The 16,355-nt window shown below is 36.5% G+C and overlaps 1 protein-coding gene across 11 annotated transcripts in view; it reads left to right on the top strand.

Annotated features, from left to right (window-relative positions):
- Positions 1-16,355, top strand: part of DMD (dystrophin) — a 1,161,005-nt gene that overhangs the window by 699,990 nt on the left and 444,660 nt on the right. The gene's annotated exons all lie outside the window — the stretch shown is intronic.

Here is a 16,355-nt window from a genome sequence, read left to right as displayed (position 1 = left end):
TGATTTTTTCAGGTTTTATATTGCTATGAACATTTAATGGGCATTCACAGGAATTTGAATTTCAAATCTAAAGCAAAAAGAATTCTAATGGCTTCTGTGAATTGGGATAGAGAAGAATTAATCTGTTGTCTTTTTGTACATTTTCTTGTTTACCACTCACTGCCTTGTAGGTGCTTAATTGAGGGTCCTCTGATTATCAGCATGGATTGATATTGCACTCCAGGAATTGTGAATAGTGAGACAGATGTTTTTGGAGTCAGCAAAGGCACTGATAGCATACTGGCATGAATAATAAAAAACTCCACATATCTACAAGGAAGAAATGGGAAAAAAAATAATCACACAAAACTTCCTTTCCTTGTTCTAAATGAAAAACTCGTGCTGGGGCACATGATTTGTTTAAGATGCTGATTGACAGCAATGAAGTTCTAAGCTCCTTCTCTTTTATGTGCCTCATCAGGTGGTAGGTTGCATAAATTGTCACTCTATCCAGAATAAAAGAGCTAAGGGTCTTTTGGAAATATTTGAATTCATTGTACATGTTATTATTCTTCCAAGATTTGCCTTAGCCAGAAGGGATAGTTCCATTTATAACCCTGCCTGTGTTGCTGTTGTATATTCTGGTCAGGTGTATGCAAGTGAAGACTGGGAATGAGTAATAGAAGAAAAAAAAGGGGCATTTTCTTAACAGATCATAAAAAACCCTCAGAACGCCAGGTCTATGTAAATCAGGATATGATAATGGACTAAATATTATGGTGTATAGCAGAGTTTAAAATTAGGTAAAGAAAGGGAGCTGAAGCAGAGTCACTCTTTTTTTCACAATCAGATCTATCTTTATGCTAAAGTAACCCACACATGCAAATATAGAGTACTACCAGTAATAAGAGGTAAAGTAAACTCATTTTTAGGTAGGTTTTCTCATAAATTTTGTTTACAATATCTTCTTTGCAAACCTGACTTTAGGTGTAGGATAACTTTTGGACTGACCTTTCTACTTTGAAGTTCTTACTGAGCCTGAGTACTATTGAGATCATCAATTTATTTGCTTCCACGTATTCTCAAGGTGAGATAAGATGTTTGCTTGTTTTCTAATGAGGGAATGAAGAGAGGACACAAATAAATGAAACATTTGGAAAATTATGAAACAAATCAAAATAATGAAACATTTGGAAATTGCTATCACCAATATGGAGAGCACAAGACACAGGTCTGCTAAAAAGCATGATTTCTGCTAGTGTATTTTTACATGAGTTTGTGAAACACCCCAGCTTGTCCAAGCCATGAGCTCTTGAAAATCACATTTTACATGCTCTTAGTAAAGGCTTAGTTGAATTTTGCATGTACATGCCCTGAAGTTTCAAACCAAATGAGCTTATTCCAGTTCAAGGCCACACAGGATTTTCCTTAATAATTAGACTTTGAATTTGCTTCAGAATATGCTGGGTCCAGTTCTGTGCTTCTGCCATGTCTCATGTGCAGTATGGTGCCTGTGAGCTGAAGATGACAATACCAAACAAACAAACAATCAGCTTCAATACTTTTAGGGAATGAATTGGAACCTAACATGAGTGGAAAAATGATCTTAGAACTTGGTGGCAAGACAAAGTGAAAGTCTGACCAGCAAAGGGATTAAATTTTAATGCTGGATTGTGTCTTGTACAGTGATAGGCAGGGTGTTGAGATTAGAAATCAGGCAAGGATTGGAAGTGATGTCTCAGAGCCAGTTGGAAGTACTAGATCTGTTTGATGCTGAGACTTGAGAGAGTAGAAAGCTGAGACTGAGATTTGAAAGGACAGATTAGGTAACAGAAAGAAACTAGGGTTTACTTGAAAGAATAAACAGAAAAATCTGTCCCTCTTCAAGTGCTCAAGTCCCTGCCTTTCTGTCATCTGAATTAGAAAGAAAAACTCCTTGTCCTTGCTGCTACTTTGCCATGAGAAGGTGTTGGACAATGTATGACTCCCTATACTGCTAATAGAAACCCAGTGGGATTATCTGACATGTGGGATTATTTGTTCAAATTGACGGGTAGAACAATGCTTCTGCAATATCTGGGATGAAATGCACTTCATGGAGAGATTAGTTCTAAAGTCCACTGGCCATCCAGTACAGTGTTCATGGTTTGACACCATGATCTTAAAGGTCTTTCTCCATCTAAATGTTCTGTGATTTTTCGTGTCTGTCACAGTAATCACAGAAAATTTGTTTCCAAGAGACTTTCATGAAAATATAATAAAATGGGTGGAACTTTTCATGTTTAAGTGAGGGGTTTCAGAAGGGGAAAGGACAAGACAAAAATAATTGAGTGCTGTTCGGAAGAAATCTATTCCAAAGAGATCTTATGTGACACTGTGCAAGTGTTTCCACAGTGCTTGACTTGATTTCATCAGGATCTGACTGGCAGCAGTCCCAAACTCCACAGCTGTACTTACATGCAGTGGATTTGACCTTACCAACTGACCTTTCATTACTGGATGCTCTGACTGGCATTTCAAACAAGAAAGGAGAGATTCCTGACCTGAATTCCACTGTCTTTCAGTTCTTTGTTTTGAATCAGTACATTACTGTCTCCTTTGGACATAAAGGGCACCTTGGCATGTACAAGATATGAAAGGAACGTGTTACTAAAAAAGGCCATCTTCTACTGTGAAGGTGAAAGGAAATAATCTGTAGGCTCTCCCAATGAGAACTTCCCTCCTTTTCTTACCCATTAAAACAAAGGTTTTAAGTTCCAAAACCCCACCCCTACATATAGAAAAGGATTTTTGTTACAATGCATATGCAGAAGATGACTGAAATAAATTCTGGCAGAGTGTCTTCTATCACTTTCCTAAATCAGCATACTCAGCTTTGCCATCTCAGCCACGTTTTTTTTTTTTTTCAAATTGTGTGCTCTTCTAATAATGCCAACTATATTTGCAAGCGGGTTCCTCTTGCAATGAACTGTTATAAATTTGTTAGCATGTTCATTCATGTTGTGTGAATGTGTGAAGTAGTACAGTGACAAATCAGTTTTTTATTAGGAATTTTTTTAATCTCAAGACTGTGTATGGAAGAGAAAATGCATTTTTCCTTTTTCACACAAATATTTTCCTTGTAATAAATTGTTATAGTCTTTAACCCCATGCTTGAAATGCACAGAGAAATTTGCTGTGAGATTTCCACATTCTTTAAAGATTTACAATTGAGCAGAATGCTTTCTAACTTAACTTGTTGTTTTCCTATAGACCTTTATTATATTTAAATAATCACTAAAGTGCTTATAACTTAATCATATTATCTTAACTGTTAGACTCAATAATCTTAAGGTTCTTTTCGAACCTAACTTATTCTATGGTTCTGTTCAAGATGAAGGAAAACAAATTTCCCTTTCCCAGACAAAGAAAAATATCTCAGATAGGTCTCTTTAGAAGTTTCTTAAACCACAGTCATAAATGCTGTTTGTGAAGAGGAATGATCAAAGTTATGCAACTAGCATAATTATTTTGTTATTTTGACAGGGGGAAAGGCTTGGGAGGAATGGTGTAGGGAGGAGGGGCAATGTGGACAAAACCTGGTACTCCTGCCAGCTTTTGAGACTGTGTTTACAGCAAAACCTCTTAAAGATGGCTTGACCATGATTAATACATGTCCTGCTTTATATTTACTCTGTAGAAGCTCTTAATGTTACCTGCCTCCTCTCAAAGATGATTAGATAATCAACAGGCTGGATCTGTGCTTTAGTTTCAGTTTGGGTTTTTTGCTTAAATGTGTTAGTGTGATGTTTTCTACAATTATTTCACATCTATGTGTTTTAGTCTTAGAGATAGAGTCAGGAATTATTTTTAAAATGCCATTTTTTTAATACCCAGTGGAAGAATAGATGTTGAAAGCATGGAACGTGTGACAGACAGCCGGAGAAAAGAATGAGGTGATAAAGAGAAACTCCTTTAAGTTGAATTTAAGGGGAAAAAAATGCCATCTTTCCTATTGACAAATTCTCACTCAGACTGTTAGAGAGAGTAGGACAGCTTCTATGCTTTCATGTGGCTGATAGTACACAGCCCCAGTCCAGAACATGCAGCATCCCTGATGTATTTATCTTACAGAGCACTTTCTTCCACTGCTCTTGGCTTTGATAGCTGTCTCTAGTGCAAGCACTTATCTGTGTAGGCCCACATGGTCCTACAGTATGTAGAGATAAACAAGTTAGCCTATCAAACCTTCCCTATGTTTTGCATTGGGATAAAAGCCAAGTCATAGTCTCAGCTCCTTTACTAACAGTCCCAGTTCCCTTGCCACAACTGATGTGATACTTTCACTCTTTAAAACCTAATTTACTGTGGTAAGAAGTACCCATGAAAGGCTATTTCTTAGTGCGTATTCTTAACTTTAAATATGTGCATTTGTCTATGACTCCTCTACTTGTGTATGTATACCCAAGTATAAATGTATAAGGTCAGAGAAATTAGGAACTTTCCAACAGATTAAATCTTTCCATGAACAAGTATTTCTATTACAGTGAAGTTACTGAACAGCACCCTTAAAAAGCTGCATGCAACAGACATGTGTCTCTGTGGCATTGGTGAAAGTGAGAACGGGGAAAGTAGGACCAAAGAAGAACATTCTTCCCTTATCCAAAGCTCTTTAATCAGTAGTGTTTTCTTCCAGTGTTCCTGTCTGTAAGAATTGTGTGACTGTAGACTTTAAAAAAAACAGCAGCAATACCCCCACAGAAAGCCTAAACCCAAATCGTAAAGCATATTTAACTTCAGGACACAGGCAAGACAATGCAATTTGAAACTAGACTTCAAGGCATTAGCCATTTGAGTGAGATGAGGTGACTGTACAGAAGGCAGGTGGACATCTAGTGATGATTTCTAAATTGAGTCCTCCAGTGTAGCTTGAGCAACAATATTTGTCTGACTCCTGCTGGCAGTCGGTACTGTAATAAACTGGCAATGTGTTTGCTGTGTTTTGAATGGATAAAGGAGCGTTGTTGGAATTGTCAACTAAAGGAGCCAGAAGACTTTTAATTTTATGTAAACTGAGAGATTTGATTACTTCATAAATTACTCCATTTCTAGAACTTGAGGATTGGGGCATGGTTTCTGCAAGGATTTCATGCATTAATCTGAAATACTGAAACATGTGAGATACTTGGTGTAATTCCTATCCTAAGCAAGTCTCTGGTAACCTTAATTCTTGCACGTCCATTTGGATCGGCAAGAATTGATTTAATTCTTGTGTGATGTTAGTGAAAAGTTTTCAGCAAATAAGATATGTTGACCAATGATCGTAATAGTATTTTCTACAGTATTTTCTATTTCAGTATGATAAACTTTCTTCACAGAAACTGGAATTATCATTTAGTGCTGGAGTGAGATTGCAGCAGGGCATGAATCATTTAAAGTTTGCAGAGTACCACTGCTCTGTGTGTTAACCTTGGTGTGGAGGATGACTCTCAAAGGAGAGCCTGATCCCCAGCTCATAAACAAAAATAACATTAGCAGTGGAACCACTGAGAGTTTAGTCAAGGAGTCATTTTGGACCTGGCCTCTAGAAATATCCATGATCTAAAGTGTAGTTTGGAGCAATTTCAATCTTGTTTATGCTGATTTAATGAAGTGGTCCCTTTCTCTGTTTTGGCAAAAATTTAGACTTTTTGTTGTAGTTATATTGGCATGGCAGGAGTTTCAGGCCTACAGAACCTAGGGTAAAAGTCACAGGCTTCTTAGAAGAAGTTTGAGCAATTTCTTTGTAGCAAATAAATATATCAGTGTGACTATTAATGCCCTTTAGGAAAAGAAAACAAACAAGTAAGAATTGCAATTTTTTGAAAGAGTTTTAATCAGGAGGAATGTGCTAAGTAATGGATTTGAAAATGTTGATTTTGTGAATATGGAATAAATATGTGGTTGGCATGATTTACTACATTGCCTTTGCAATATAGATATTAGTTAAATATTTATTTCTACTTTTTTTTTTCCTTGAAGTATTTAGATCAAATTATTCATGCAATTTTGCTTCCCAATGCTTGCTACTTTTGAAAAGCTCAGCAGGCTGGGGGTCTGACAAAACCTCAGGACCAAAATGCTTGGACACAGAAAATTCAAAGTATGTTTCAGTCAGTAGATGAGTAAGTAGAAGAGAGAAGACCAGACCTATCTATATAAATCCTGGCAATTGCCCTATAGACCAGTAGAGTGTGAATATTATAGGTAACATATGGAGACAACTGTCACATCTCACAAGCAGTTTTGTGCAGCAGATATTTCTGGAGCTTTCAAGGTTGTGTCATCTTGTTTTAAAGCAAAGAACATGGCTTTAAAGGCAATATTGGTGGATAAGGTAGTAGCTGAAGACCAACGAGGTTGAGAATGTTAAGTAGAGAGGAAGGGCATGGGTCAAGAACAGGTAAAGAAAAATTATGAAGATGAGGGGGTGGAGACTGAATTCTTTCTAATGTCTGAAGTCTGCAGTGTTCTTATCTTTCATGAAGTTTTACAAATCATTAGTCTCTTAACCGATGCTTATGCCTCTGGGTAGGTAGGGAAATATTCTTTCATTCAACAATGCAGATATTATTCACAGAGGATACCTTTTTTTTTAAGTAAGGATTACTGACATATAAGCTTGGGGGTATATTAGCCTCTCACCGCGTATGCATAGCTTTCATTAATGCTAATTAACTAATAATGATGAAGGTGCTAGGGATTGTCTGGAGATTAAAGAGCAGCTGGAAGATGCTGATAACCTGTGATACTGCTGTAGGCCATTGGCCCTAGCAAGTCATTAATCTTGGAAGTACCTGGTACTGTTATAAAACGACAAAAGGCTTTGGAGATGGGGAGGAGGTAGAAACATGCATGCAGGCAGGTGGTAAATGAGCACAGGAGTACAGGAGGACCCAGCCTCATAATATGTACATACAGCCCATAGGAACTGGTCTTCCAGGTCCCACAGTAAAGGGAAGGCTTGTGGGTTCTTTGGGCATCCTACAGATGACATTTCCAAGTTAAATCCCCAGAACGAGGAAAGGAGTGGGAAGATGGTGTGCTGTACAGCTGCACTTCTAGTTTGTATATTTCAAGGAACTAACTAACTCCTTTTGATGTAAATAATTTTGATTAATGTGTGTTCAATACGGGATAAGTATTTAATTCCAGGATATGAGTTAAGCATTTCACCATTACCTCTCATATATGATTCAAAACCTTACAAGATTGTGTCATGCTTGCTGTCACTGTGTGCTTTTCTAATGGGTTGCCAAGGAATGGGTTTTGGATGCATTGTTAACTAGGCTTTGATTGTCTCTTCTTCTGTCAGCTATATCCCTTTGTTGGGAGATTTTGCTAGCTACAGTAAATGAAAGTCTTTAGATACATTAATTTCAACAAAAGCATAATGACTGTACTTCCAGTATGCTGGAACAATAGGAAGAGCAGTGGGGCCAGGGGATGGGGTCTAAAAGAGCTGTCAAACTAAAAGTGTGGTTTAGTCATTTGAATCCCCAATTCATTAGGTAAAGAAGTTATTTAAATAACATATTAGACAGTAATTTAGGGGATCATAAGTCAAACAAAGAAGTAATCAGTACATCTCATCTCCAAAAAGCATTCATATTTTCTTCAAATTCTTAAAAAATTAAAGTGTCTAAAAGTGGTAGATCATGGACTGCACTCTCAGAACTGTTTTGAAAAGTCTATAAGTAGATGATTTTATAGAAATGCTGTTTTGAAAAAATACCAAAGTTTAATTTTCATTACTCATTTGCAGAACTGTCATTAGTTTGTAATAAATAATCAGGAAGTCTCAAAGCTTGTTAGAGTAAAACTTTACTTAGGCTTTCAGAGTTTCTCTTTGATTCATAGTGGACTCCCTTATGAATAAACTAATTTATAGTGTTGAGATGCCTTGGCACCTTTACATGTCCATTCTCCAAAGTCCAGCATTTTGGTTTTATTTTTAGTACACTGATATGCCAAAAGGCACTATACCAAAGCAGTCTGTGACAGAACAAGTACCTTTTATTTCCTTATCATCTTGTCTTTTCCAGCCAAACTTAAGAGTTCTAAGTCTGTTGTTAATGCAGTGACATTCGTTTAACTTGCAGTATTATTTGTGACACTGCCATTGGACTGGCACAAGACTTGGGGCTATTTATTTACTTGGAGAAGCTGTATGTCCCATTCATGTTATTTGTGTGAGTTACATTTAAACAGAAATCTTGAGATTTCTTTCACTTCTCTTCCTTTCTATTTATACAAGCGTACTGTTTGGGTTTGGGGTTTTTTGGTTGGATTTTTTTGGAGGCAAAGGTGGGCGTGTTTGGGTTTTTAAAATTATTTTTATTTACTGAATCAAAGTGTAGCAGCTGTTATATAACTTCTATAAGCATTGAGGTCAAAGAGTTTTTACATATGGGAAAAGCTAAAATGTGGTTCTTTTTGCTTGTTTACACCGCAGAATGGGAGTATATTTGTAAAAAATACTATTTATACATATAATTCATAGGTAGAGGAAAAACACTGGAAAAATATAGATATTGTTTGCATTTTTTTTCAGCTTCCGATTCAGTTCTTGTTCCAATAATTATTAATTATGTCCTAAAATTTTGGGTTACAGAACTGAAGGTCAAAACTTTAAAGATCCAGAACCACTTAAAGGGTTCTTTGAACCAACGGGATGGAGTATTTTCCTTAAAAATATGGCATATTTGTATTTACATGGCTGTCTGTTAGGGGCTTGGGGTAACTTTTTTATCTGAGGAGAATAGGTGTTGAGCACTTAAAAATGAAAGATGTGATTAAGAAAAGCAGTTTATTTGGATTTGTGCACTGTGCAGTCCTGTGCTTGTTGTTTAGCAGTTTATCTTCCTGGGAATGGAGAAGCTCTTAACTGTGTGCCCAAGACTTTAAAAAATTTTAAGACTGCTCTGATACTGAGTTTTCATGAAAACATGAGTTACTTTGGCCATTAGTTAAGAGAGTCTTATTTTTATAAATTTAGTAGCAGTTGCAATGTAGCTATGTAACTTTTGATATTATCAACCAAATCCTATTTTCTACCTTGAATGAGTGTTCCTTTTCATTCCTTATGCAAATTGGACTCTAGTTCTGTTCCACATCATGGCTTTTGTGCTAAAGTATAGTTGTGTTTGAATTATTTTCTCTCCTGCTTTCATCTGTTTCATGAAAATCTTCTGTCTACAAGGTTCATCAAATAGCCTGACTGGCTCAAATGATCATTTTTCCTGTTTGAATGAAGTGGATTTTTTTTTAATTTGACTCTATTATTCCTTGAATAAAACTCAAAAATATTCTTTTGAGTTAAAAAAAAAAACAAAAAACCAAGAAAAACTGTGAAATGCACTGTAAGAGTGGAGTTCTGGTTTACAGCAAAATGTATTTAGTTTCCATTTGAAGAAAACTCCCATAGCCATATGACAGAAAATGTTTTGTTTGGTCAACTGCTGTACCCACTAATGTATTTTTCTCATGGCAGGAAAGGGCTGTTGGCTACCCAAAGACGTAACTATAGAGAAATGTTATTAGAGAGCTGCTGTTAGTCTTATTTGAAGTATGGCTCTAGATAAATATAGCTTGATTTAGAAGGTTCCAAGTACCGAGAATTCTTCATTTATTTAATCCTTTCATGCAGGAACTGACTTGCATCGCAAACTTTCTCAAAACAGTAAAGACCAAAAAGATACCTTGGAAAATTAGTATGAAATTTGCAGTATTCTTTGAATCTGTCAGTAATGCTAATTTAATTTCCTAACATTTGTCCATTATGGAAACATGGAATATTGAACAGCTTGATTCAGAGCTTTAATTAGGACCAGTATGTATTGATCCTGAGATTAGCTCAGTTGGTGAGAGCATGGTGCTAATAATGACAGTGTTGCAAGCTTCACCAGGGTATGGGCCATTCTAGGCTGGACTTGATGGTCCTTGTGGGTCCCTTCCAACTCAGAATATCCTGTGATTCTGTGGTGTTATGCCAGCAGCTCTCGTTTTTCCTAAACCTTGAAAAATGCAGATTGAATGCAAATCTGACTTTCAAAGGAATTTTTTCGTAAGTTTCTGTCTCTTTGCCCAAATACAGCACTGGGGAGGCTTAAAGAGGCTTTTGTTGCCTATTCTTTTGAATAAAAAAAACACTTAAGTATATTTGTTTCGCATCTTAAGTGATCCTTACTAATTAATTTAAGCCTGTATCTCACAAACGAACACAATCAATAAATTGAGCTTGTGTTGCAGTGGTGGATTTGAAGACTGTTCAAGAGAGCAGTACATTAAATTAAAGTTAGTTGTTATATTTAAATAGTTAAAGAGCTCGGGAATGCATTTGCTAAAGAAACATCTGTATTAAAAAGTGGTGTTGAGTTAGAATTGGAGAGTACGCCTCGATCTCTGCCGGTGTAAAGCTCACAATTCCAAGTGCCCCAGGCAGGGATTGGAGTGAAGCAGCAGGACCTTGCCCTGAGGTGGCTGAGTAGAGTTCAGAGTCCTCCTGATAACAGCCCCAGTGAAACAGGGCACCTGGGAGGGGCGCAGTGCCAAAGGATGGGGCTGTGGTTATGGCTGAAATTGATGCTGCTGCTCCACGAGGGAAAATGTGCCTAAGATTTCAATTTACTTCAAGTGGATTTTGCTGTGTGCTTTCTGGTGGAACTGACAGTCTTTCCTCCTGATGTTTGATGTGTAGACTTTTTTTTTTCCTTAAACTTTAAGAAACATTAATAATCTGTAGGCAGTTTTTTTGTTGAGGCTGGAGGGAGGAATTTCACACTCTTCACTCAGTAGTGCCTTTAAAAATATATATATTATATATATATATACGTTTATAATATATGTACTCTAGAATCAGTAGTGTAGACTCTTTGGGGTTTGTGCCTCTCAAAAGTGGATTTTACACTAAGGTGAAATGCTGAAATGTCATTTAGATGCAGCAATGTAAATGTAGGACTCCTTTTAGAAAGATAAGGGCCTGTCAGCTTTCACTACCATAATATATAATGGGTCACAAAAAAAGTGAAAATACAGGAATCAATTCAGTGAGAAAAAGCATACTGATATGTTATAGACCTACTTAAAAAGGGCTGTTTGGTTTTAAGATGAAAAAAGAAGAAATCCCTATAAATTCTTAGAACAATTCATTTCTGCTGAGTACATTTTGTATGATCTGCTGAAGAAGGTTGTAAGATGCTCTTTCAATTCCCTGTATTACTGTCTTGCCCTGGAGATTCACAAACCAAAATTACAGACTTGTAAAAAGGTGAGGAAGAAACAAGTTTGCCATGTCTAGCAGGGATTGAAGAAAGAGAAAGGGAAAAATCCCACACTCACCCCACCCGAAAGAACCCAAAAAACTGCACAGCATAAATGAAAGGCACATTAACTCCCTCTAAAATATGTAGGTGTGGCTTTTACACTTATTGCTATACAATTGTAGATTTAGGGCATTTCAATTGAGTGAATTATTCAATATAAAAAAGTAATTTTAGTCCCTTATTCTATAAACCAGGAACTAAAGTATTCTCTACTTGATATTATTTTGAATGCTGCTGCACTCTATAAACAAAAGTCTTCTAAAGAACAACCAAAATCATTAGTTGCTCAGTTTTCATCCATTTCAGCCTCTATAAATGTCTGAAAGATTGGATATTTAGGATTAGTATGACCAAGATGAGATAAAAACTAATCTCTGGCAAGTTTTTTTAGCTTGGTTGCATAAGGCTTGGGAGCAGAGTAATGCCTACCTTATTAAAACAATAAAAAATAGGAGAAGAATTGGTGAAATTGGGGAATAGCTCAAAGTGAAAGTGTGAGTGTGTGGGACAGCATAATTTGAGTTTTAGAATATGTAGGCAGTATTAATGATGGAGCAGAGAAACAATGGATTAGACCGCCTTGGAAGAACTTAGTTAAAGGTTGCATCAGGCTGGCAAAGTTTTTATTAAAAAATAATTCTGAGATAAATCAAAAGTTTTGAGAATATTAAATTACTTTCTACATGAAAAATTCACTACTTTAATTAACACTTTTCCCTCACTAGAAAAGATAATACCTTTCCTACCCTTCCAAATGTAGTTCAGTATTTAAAAAGTTGGGGGATTTTTTTTAAAGGGTGTTTTTTCAGATACATTTGCCACAATTATGGTCTGTGAAACAGAAGAGAACAATTATAATTAAGGATCCTTGCATTGCTTAGTCACAGAAACTGCTGCATATCTATGCTCCAAAGTAAATGTTTTCTACTCTTTGATAGACAAATTAAGCTTGAAACTCTCAAATCAAGTGTAGACTTTTGTACTGTTACCTGCCAACTGTTGCCTGAAAATGCAAATCTGAAGAGCTCAAATGCCACCTTCTTCTTCAGGGAAATCCTCCATGAGAAAAATATTTTTCTTCATCTGGTCAAAAGCTGACCTTTTTCCTAAATATCATGTGAAGTATTTGTGTGAGTCAACAACTGATCACTTTGTCTTCTGGTTCCTCTTTTACTGCAAATCATCCCGTTTTTGAGGCTTGAAATACGAACTAGCTGCTGCTTCTATGCTGACAGTAGCTTGAGTTGCTGACCAGATATGCTTCTCTGAGTTTCCCAGAAAGACCAAGACTCCACACCATTTAATTGTCCATTTATCACCATTTCTTACTCCATGATGACAAGACATTTTCTTGTTTTAAGAAACTGAAACTATTCCATATGGGCAATTTAAACTTCATGTTGAAAACCCGCCTCTGTTGGTGTTATTATACATGTGAAAATTTTAAGAATGGTGTTCTAATGTGTTTTGAGGTGGATTATGTGTCAGGGAATAGACTTCTGTGGGATCCACTTTGTCTCTTATGAATTAGCTTGCTCCTTAAGTGAGATTTGGACTGGTTAATCTCTCAAATAAAGAAGGCTCAGACCGGTTTAGCTGAAAGTAGTGATGACAAGGACAGATAGTTACATGCAGTAGAGATTAGGTGATATTAGATGTAACAATAGATCAAAAAGAAACCCAAGATCACTAGAGAACACTTAGGTCTATCTGACCTCTTGAAAAATACATTTTGCATTCACGCCTTTAATTTGAGGGCAGTATTTTTGCTTAAATCTTAATTTATTTCCCTATTAAATAAAATTTTATATTAACTTTCCTCACTCAGTGGTTCTATTCTTCATCTATGACCAATTATCATCATGTCATATGTGATAGCCTTTTGTTATTGTTCATTTTTCCGTGTTTATGTGCACTGAGATATGCAAATGCTCAACTTCAAGACTGAATAAATGTGCCATGAATTTGATATACTGCCATAGTCTTCATAGAATTCTATATATCTGTTTAGTAATTATATATATCTGTTATCTAACATGCAAATATCAACCTACAGAACTCAGTTTTTCAGTATGAGCCATTCTGTTGCTTTCCTAGTCTTCAAATCCAAATTGATAATAGCATTATTGAAAGTTTATGTGGGAGAAGGCCTTAAGAGATAAGCAGTCCAAACCCTTCCTGAAGGCAGAGACAGCTGTGGGGTCAGATCAAATTGCCCAGGCATAGATCCAGTCTTATACTGAAGATGGTACTGCAGTAATTCACAATATACAGTAGGTGTCAATTTTCCATTATGAAGCAATGCAAGTAACATTGAAATGCTGAATTTAAGACCAGTAAAAATGTGCTGTACCATCTAGGGCAAGACATCCATTCGTGTATCCTTTGTGGTGTTTATAAATCAGTGCAGTCAGCCAGGTGCACAGGGTGTCAAGGAGGATTTTCCTCCCCTTTCTCTCCTTCATTGCTCTCATCTGGTTCCTAATAATACTCCATGAACTGGTCTTCACGCACTCTTTTGTGTAAAACAAACAAAAAAACTCTTTGCTGCTGTGCCCAACACAAAAAAAAAAAAAAATTTTGGATGTTCAAAGGTGCAGGTTAAAAATCAGATAAAAATCATTCCCCTCCTGATTAAATTCCAGCCCCAAATGAGAGTGGAAGGAATTACTGGGTAGTGGTTTGCAGAGGGTGTGCTAATGCTTTCAGGCTGCTTTGAAATGATGTGTGTAAGCAGGTAGGAATTTAGCAGTCCAGGTGTTTGTCAGGAAGTGGTTTTTCAGTGTTTTTCAAGGTGGTGTCCTGCAAGTGAGGAATTGATGGCTCATAGTCTAGCTCTTATTTTTTCAGTGTTGTGCTGCTTCAGCAAAATATCTGTTCTTTCTCCTTCCCTTGTGCTTAACTGCTGGAGGCATTTCCCAATGGAAGTACTGGGGGTTATGCTGTTATTGTTACTGGTCATTGGAAATTTCACTGGTATTATCAATGGAGAAGTAAAAAACTGACTTGGTATCAGAACTGATCTCTCTTCTCATCTTTTTTAGGTTTTGCTTTTCTTTTTTCTGTAGTTGTTTGATAAGTTAAATTTAGTGGGTGTTGAATAGCAGCCACTTTTCAAAATTTTTTGATAGAATTTTCTTGTGTATTTCAGTGAACACACAAATCAGGCAGCAAAGCAGAGCAGGAGCTATGTGTAGCTGTAAGAAAGTTAAAGCTATGAGTATCAGTGCAACCTGTGTTAATGAAAAAATGTGTTTCAAGGTATGTCTGATGTGTGCTGAGGCTCTGAATACAAATGCCTAAAGTAGAAATAAAATAATACAATTTTAAGGAGCTTTTTATTACTAGTAGTCATTGACCTGTAAGTTTTTAAAAGTAGCAGGTGATCATTTTAGGTCCTGTCTAACTGAACTATTCTATTTTATTCTATGAGTTTTAAGCATTTACTGAACAACAAAGCCTTTATACTCCTAATATTTCTCGTAAGAATAGAGTATTAGAAATTAAAATACAGCATTTTAAAAGATTTTCTATGACTAACCATGTTTATGATCCAATAATGTAGCTATTAGCTTCCACAGTATATTCTGTGTTATGCTATTTGAATTAATCTTACTATAATTTTCATTTTAACTGTTAAGATCTTCCACTTGGGCTACTGTTTTTTTTTTTTTCTGAAACAAAAAATAAATTGACACGAACAAAGGATAATTTGTGCTACTTTGCTCCTTTTTCTTCCCACCCCCTTACCTTCTTTCTAGTTCTTCAGTCAGTCCTGATGGAAAAAATTATACAAGATGATGTGCGAGTGCGTCTTCTCCCCAGGCAGCCTCTCACTGCCGCTAGTTATTCTTTGGCAGTCTGAATCTTTCATCTTGGCATTATGATACAGCCTGAATGAGAAAATTAACATTAATAGCAGTAGCAAGTGTGAGGGGAGCTAGTTTGGGCTGCTGAATTTCATTCCTGTCTAGTACTCTTGAGGGGAGTAGGACCACTGAGAGTTGATGTGCGTGGAAAAAGAGCCGAGGCAGTGTGTTTGGACTTTATTTCCCCTTGTTCTTAGAAAAACATTCTTCTTCACTGCTGCATATTTCCATGCTTTTTTATGTTCTTTTTTTTTTCCTAAAACATCCCCGTGTGAATAAATTTATTCAGAGAATAAATTTACCTGTGATCAAACCCGTTTGGACGGATGAATAAGAATTTCAGCTTTTTCTTTTATTTTTTTAGGTTCTTCTTCCCCATGAATATCTATAAACAGTAGTAAATGTTCAGTTTTGATAGCTCAAAATTGAGGCAGAAGAAAACAAAATAAATGTTAAAACTCACAATTTTTTAGACAACTGTTTTTTTCTGGTGTTTGGGGGGGGTGTATTTTTTAGTGTCTTGTTCACAATTCTGAAGGCCATTATTAGAAATTATATTCAGGCAAACTTTTGGCATGATGCAGATGGTGTTGCCAACATCAGCAGTAGCAAGGAAACACAGATTCTTATCAATATCCATTTCAGGCAAACAGGAGTGAAATTCATGGGACAAAGTAAAGGCACTTTAAGTTCTTGGGCACTTTCTCTGATTTTTTCAGACATTTTCTGTAAATAATGAGACCCAAGTATATAGAGCTAAGGCATGCATTCAGACAATCAGGTTCAGAATGCTGAGCTTATTGAACAGTAAAAAATTTCAAGACATGATGTGAACAATCACTGGACCTATGAAGCAACAAGATGAGAAAGTGACAGGTCTTAGGGCACCATGAAGAGTGGCTGGGCTTCACAGATTGTTCGGGGTCATGAGAAAGGTAGCCAGACCTCAGCAGTACATGGGGGAAGTACTGGAAACCTTTTGGGAGGTGAGACCTTGCAGGCCGAGTGGTGCCTTGGTAGTTGTATTATTGGTATCATGTTGGGGCTGAGATGATCTGGATAGTAATATCAGAAGTTCTGAATTTAGTAATATTTGTCTTGGTTTTGAAGGACAGGTGTCTACTAAGGAGGGCAGGAGCCTCCCCTGGAATGGAAAATGTAAAAA

Source organism: Motacilla alba, chromosome 1 (assembly GCF_015832195.1).
Source record: "Motacilla alba alba isolate MOTALB_02 chromosome 1, Motacilla_alba_V1.0_pri, whole genome shotgun sequence".
Classification (NCBI taxonomy): domain Eukaryota; kingdom Metazoa; phylum Chordata; class Aves; order Passeriformes; family Motacillidae; genus Motacilla; species Motacilla alba.
The sequence above is the reverse complement of the archived record's forward strand: the minus strand, read 5'-3'. Positions and strand labels throughout refer to the sequence as shown.